The following is a 7,105-nucleotide window of genomic DNA, read 5'->3' as shown; positions in this document are numbered from 1 at the left end:
GTACGTGAGAATTTATACAATAAAAATACCAATAATGAAAAAATTGTGTTTTATGCTAAGCACTTTGATTTGCCTGGTCGCAGAAAAAAACAATATAAAAAAATCTTTATTTAGAAAAACAGCTTAATGGCTTGTTTGACAAATGTGCATTTGTTTTGACATGTACTGTTGTTAAAAAAAACTAAAAATAAACTATATAGGCCGTCAAAGAGAAGGCTTTTTAATTTATTTTCCATGCATCGTAATTGTGCAGTTGATGAATGTTAATAGCGAAGACTAAAGGAAAAAAACAAACATTTACGTGTAGGACTTTGTTTGATTCAACATCCCACTGCATTATTAGTTGTTTTACATAAATGACTTAGTCACAACAATTTATGGTAGGCCTCACATATTAATTATTAGATTCAGAAGATGATCCTCCTATCAATCACCGTGGTTACAGCTTGTAGCTATCCTAAGCTGTGTATTCTTTACTGAGGGACTACCTTTTCAAAATTTAAGAAGGGACTATACTTTTTGGAGGCATTTTCAGGAAATTAAAAAGATAATCACATTGTTGCCAAGGTTTTTGTTCACAGAGTAAGATGTGTATAATTTTTGTATGGGTATGTATACATATACAACTTGTGTTTTGGCATTTTTGGCACATTTCTACCTCAGCCAACTGCACACAGACACAAGTACTTTTGCCTATTCTGCTGAAATAGAGACCTGTGTGCTATGGTGCCATGCCAACAAGCTCATTCAACCGTTTCCCAAACTGAGGAAAGGGTCATGACGTGGGTCAGAGGGAATCAATCAATCGGCTCTCCTATATACCTTGGTGTTGATATGGCCATCACCTTTGGCTGGAGGGCCCGTGTTCAAAGTGTGTGTTGGCATTTAGAGCAGACACTCATGGTGAATCAGAGGGCTTATGGTATACAAGGCTGCATTACAGAGCATTTTAATATGTCAGAAAGTATCTAAAACATCTAATTTAAAGCTTTCTTGTCAGGGGACTGTCATGAAGGAAACCAGTCTCTCCAGGCAAGCACACAGAATATGGTCTGATATATCTTTATTCTCCATGCCAAGTAGCTCGTATCCAATGGCAGAAGATATAGGCTACCCCACAGTAAATTAAATCTTTCTAAACTATAGCCCTAATTTGGACCTACCTCAATTAAAACTTTAAATAACATTGCTTGAGGCTGCAGGGGTTTTGCAATAACTTCATCATACGATGCATTTGTCATTGTTTGTGAAAGATGAGCAATATATTGTGGCTGGGATGTGCTTCAGTCTGGCTACATATCACTTTTGTTATGTTATTTTTTATTAGTAAGTATATATCAGCTGTATGATAAAACCAATATGTCAAGTGTTATGTGTGAAGCATTTGAGCTCAAGGCAAATATCCCTATGGGGACAAAAAAAATAAAAATCTAACATTTCCTTCGGGATGAATAAAGGATCCATCTATCTATCTATCTATCTATCTATCTATCTATCTATCTATCTATCTATCTATGTATCTATCTATCTATCTATCTATCTATCTATCTATCTATCTATCTAAAGTATTGCCTGTAAATTGGTCTCAATGATATGTGCAAAAAAATAAAACGCTATAGGACTATAGCAACTCATCGTTGGAAAGGACCCAACGTTGACCGTGACATGTGTCAGTCGGAAGAGGAAACATTACTCCTGCTTTGAAACATTGACCTCTGAACCTTGAACCCAGTTTAACCCAGTGTTTAAAGGCTTGTCATTTACCAACAGAAGGTGCCACACACATATGACCAGCTGTTGTAGAAAGCTCTGGACCTCAGCTGTCATGTAGATATAGTCTCCAAAGTTTACTAACTGTTAGCGCTGGTAATGAGCTATTTTCACCTATTTAACGATTCGATTGTGAAATTGCCAAGTTCTGCTTATGAGAAATATACCAGTATATTTAAAAACTACAACTCCCACCAGAGACTCACCCAAGAACCTGTTATAAAGCTAGTGCACTTGTAGTTCTTCCGGGGTGGGCGGCTGGACTTGTTGGACTCCGTTTTTTTTGCTGTCTGCCATGGATGGGCTCCATTCCATTTCAGATTACCGCCGCCCGCCCAACATGACATCATGACTTTGCGTAAATGTACACGCCGACTTTCTTAAGCCAAGTGGCGTGTTATCTGTACGTTTTTGGGCTATCCGCATGTATGTCTACGCTGTATAGACCGGACGTACACTTACAGTACATGCCACTTACTGTGTTACTGCAAGAAGAAAGCTATGGTTGAGTTTAGGAAAAGGAGAAAGCAGCGGTTGAGTTTAGTAAATAAAAAAAAACGGGTTTGGCTTTAGTAAAAGAAGAACGCAATGATTGATGAAAAGCCAAAATCGGGACAAGGACAAGGTTTAACGATGTTCACCAGTGACATTAGCTGCTGACATGATGAGATTTGACTTTAAAAGCAAACCAAGGAGACACTGGAGGGCGATGTGATAGCTGATGTTATTGTTGTGGTCTGTTTTTGAAAGGTCAAATTACTTCATTACCCAGAAATCTGGAAACACAATACCAAAGTGCATACTCTTCGGACCTATTAGTCCTCCTCCGAGGGACGGGTGGGGCTCTCTGTGGACTTAATGAACATATACGGCACATCACAAAACAACAGTTGTCTGTTCAATACAGCGCCCACTCACCCCAGCTGTTGGTGTGGACATACTGTAGACCCAATCCCAATGTATTCAGTAACTTCCAGGTAGAAAACCCCTGCTTCCCCTACATAGAATTTAACAGCAAACGGGTAAGGAACAACTGGATATCTCATTCATCAAAAATGCGTGTGTGATGCTTTTGTATGTTCATATGCTTTCACTAATGTTAGATTGGGGACCCAATTTCCCTGTTGGGCCACAGACTAAAGTAAATGACAACAACCAAACTGGCAGTCAGTCCGACTGGCGGTGGAAATAAACACGTTGGCATATTTCACATATCTCCGCAATTCAAATCAAATGTCATTTGTCTACACAGAATGGATTTAGGTGTTTGCGCAACATCACACGATTCAATTAAATTCAAGTCAGAGTTGTATTTTCCTAGTTGAAATGTCCAACTCGCAACGGCAAACATAAATTAAAAACATGGCTGACTGACAAAAGGTCATTGTAGATAACTCACGCTTACAAAGAGCTAAGGTGTCTTCTGGCTTATCATCTTTTCTTTGTTAATGACACCTTCATGTAAGATGAATACCTCCTCCTGGGACCATTCTGACTGCTACTCAGATTGGGTTCTCAAACGCACCAGAAAGTATCTCTAGTATATACATATCTAATGTGTAAGAGACTAAAATTATGTGAAATAAATGATTTATTTGGCTGTCTGGAGCTTTTTTAGTGGGATTAAGCTCATTGTCTAGTTGTCCTGGAACAACTTCACTGTTCTGGTTCACTCTCACAGCTCTCATAGCAATGTTTTCAGAGAGAAAGCTGCAAAAACCCACTGTACACTACCTGCTCAGCGCCAAACTGCAGACACACACAGGTAGCTGGTGAACATAGTGGAGCATTTAGCAGCTAACGAGCCAGATATTTCCCTCAGGACTTTGTAGAGAGACAGAGCTAAATGAGAGTGAATATTGGACTTACGTTCATCAAGTGGCCGGAAACATGACTCCCACTAATTGCTAATTAGCATATCTGTATGATCTGTTATTTGCTAACAAGTTAATAATATCAACGTGTTCGCCGCCTGTTTCCAAAAAAACCACAATATTATCAGCAAAATGCGCTTGAAGTAAAATTGTCAGGATTAGAAAAATTGTTGAATGTCATAATTAATTCATTATGTAAGCAACATTTTAACACTGTAGTTAGTTTAGCCAGTTGAGGAGGAGCAAATTACTTTATATACTGCTGTGTAGTTTATTGAACTATGTATCATAATTTATAAACTCATTGGTTTTCTCCATTGAGTAGAAGTATAACATGAGATAGAAATAGTGAAGTAAAGTACAAGTGGCTCATAATTGTACTTAAGTAAGTCATGACAAAACCTTATTTCTGTCCATTAAAGTCCAGAAGAAAACAGACGATGAAATTACTTTAGGAAATTTCTTTGACTAAGTTACTAATTAAATTTGGCGTAATGCTTCTATTCAGAGGAGTCCCCTGACCTTTCATGAGCACCATGAAAAAGCAGGGAATCAGGACGGCAGCAGCATTAGGGGACGCTCCCAGTTCAAGACAGGGAGAGCTAAACTATTCCCCCACATGAACAGAGCGGCAACAAAGTCATAAAAGCCACGTTATACACGACAAGTTGGAGCTGGGGAGGAGGTGGGTGGGCATAGATGTGAGCAGCAAGCAGATAGGAACAAACTAAAGCAGATTTAAGTAGGGCGCCCTGTTTGAGTGCAGCCATTCAGAAGCGATGGGTGTTGACCAGGTGATGCGCTGATGTTGGCCAATAGCGGTTGGCGGCGTCTGGACTACTTGGCCTGCCAAAACTGACGCTGGACGCTCAAGTTGTTACATTCCACAACTGGTGCTTATACACTGCGGCGATTTGAGAACGGACGGACAGAGCAACGGTGCCGCTGCAAAATTCTCACATTCTCAAACATCTCTGAGTGAGTAAATATATTTTGTTACTTTCCACCTTTGCAGATAGTCTAGCAAGCTGTCTGGATTTACCCTGCAGAGATCTGAGTAGTCCTCAGAAAGCCACCAGAGGTTAGAATTCCAACACAAAGAAAGAGGAAGGGGACAGACAGCCACCTGAAATGAGGGACATCCAGTGGAACCTCCGGCTACAGTTCCAGGCTAGTGCTATTCCCCAATGTTCACTGGGCATATAGCCACAGATTCCATGAATGGATGAATGTTGTTCGTTGCTTTAGAAACATCAAAAGTGGCTGACACACAGCCTAATGAGCTGTCATAAGAACAAATTTTCCTCAGATGGCAAGCGTTAACAGAAGAAGGCCACAGCCTACACAGCACAAACAGAAATACAAAACTACCTACTCACCCCAATGAATTTCCATAATGAAAGTGCAACATCTGTGTGTCGCTGATAAACTGACAGTCACTCGTCATTGCTACAGTCCTCATTTAATATCCTTATTTGCACTCCAGGTAAGCGTTCAAACAAAAATGTCCTCTCCATGTCCTGCTGCATATGTGATGTAATCGCATGCGTATCTGATACATTACCACTGCAGTACTGCCCCATGTTAAAACCACAGATTAACGAATCATAGACAATAACGCAACGCTTCGATTTGCAGTTTTATTGGTCAAATATTGGATAAGTGACTTTGGTTAAACCCTGATGCTAGCATGGACAAACCTAACAACTTCTAAGATCCTCACAATATGTAGCTGATTATTTCCTTCAAATTGAGTTGAAACCTTGGATGAGTTAACTGAATTGTGGTGACAGAGTTGCCCAGCTTAGAAGTGAGCCACGTGTGTCATGAGAGATCGAGGTTCTCCCGTTGGATAACAGACACGTATTTCAGCCTGTGACTTTGTCATTCTACTCACGGGTGCACGCACGTTAAACATTAAACTCAAGTGATTGGGGGAATTAAGCTGTTCACTAAAAATAACCTTTGCTTTTAATTTGAAAAGAAAAATCATCTGAGGCTTAAAATCAGACATGTCAATGGTGGAAACGTTTTTATTTTTTATAACGCAGCCGCTCTAAAACCATATATTCTACCATGAATGGGGTCTCCATTGTGAGGCTTCAATTTGCCTCTGCTTTCAAATTTCTCATTAGACAATTTGCACTGAGAGCCCTTGTAAAAAATAGATTGGGAGGTGCCAGAGAAATAGAAAAAGAAAAGGGGGTAAGAAAGAGGAAAGATAGTATGGGAAAGGCAGAAATGAAGTAGGCAAAAAGCCTTGAAAGCTTAAGATTTTATAGACCTTGGCTCCATAAGGCCGTGCTGCTCCAAAATGGATCTCCAATGACAACCAATTATTGGGCAGGGAACACTTTGTTGCACCACAGAACACAAACACAAAAACACAGTTTGTTCCATCTGTTTCATTATCATAACCCAGCCTCCAATTGAAAGTTCATATTTTACCTTTGTTTTCTTTTCTTCTTTTTTTTAGATCTCTACACCAATGAGCCCCTGTGTGTGGTAACACACACACACACACACACACACACACACACACACACACACACACACACACACACACACACACACACACACACACACACACACACTTTCAAAACGCCACGGGAGCTTCCAGCAAGGAGTTGGGCTCTGTTCCAACAAGTGCGATGCTGACTGTTGTGTAATTAGAGGAATGCCACCGCATGCCGGGCCAATCTAGACTAATTAGCAAAGCTTTGCTGAGTTTTCAATCCGCAAGGATTCCACAAGAAGCAGACAAAAAATATGCTAAACTCACTAAGGGGTAAACAGATGTATAAATCTTGTTAATTCGCTATCTGTCTTGTGACTGAGAAATGAGATTTCCTCTGGAGAAAATGCCCTGCGATGTGCATCAAAGAGTGGTGTCATGAAGAAACACGTACTGCAACCAGAGGCGCCTTTTTATTATATTACTTTAGGGTCTACAGACATTTTGGAAGCCCTTTTCTCCCTTCACAATATCCCACGGCAAGATGAACTCAGAGCCCACCTTCAATGGACAGAGACACACTGTAAATGAATTGCCCTCCTCATCAAAAACAGAATATGAAACTCATTGATAAACTGTATAACACTGCGTCAACAATAAGTCAAGACAAAGCATAAGCTAAGTAGGCTTGTGTGCACTGGAACAGATCAGCCTTTTCAATTAAATAATTAAATGACATTAAAACATCACAAGAATCCAGCTCATACAGACTGATGTCATCAAATGGCGTATGTATGACACACCAATTCGGATGTCATTATTTGCGGGTTTTCCTAAACCCAACCTCGTTCTTCTTTTCCTAAACTCAACCATAAAGTGGGGTGCATGTGTACGCCTGCTGAATACATTGTAGCCTTACACGCGGATAGCTCAAAAATGCGTACAGACTTACACGCCACTTGACTTAAGAAAGTTGGCGTGTACATTTACGCGAAGTCATGATGCC

This window comes from Etheostoma spectabile, chromosome 14 (assembly GCF_008692095.1).
Source record: "Etheostoma spectabile isolate EspeVRDwgs_2016 chromosome 14, UIUC_Espe_1.0, whole genome shotgun sequence".
NCBI lineage: Eukaryota > Metazoa > Chordata > Actinopteri > Perciformes > Percidae > Etheostoma > Etheostoma spectabile.
The sequence above is the reverse complement of the archived record's forward strand: the minus strand, read 5'-3'. Positions refer to the sequence as shown.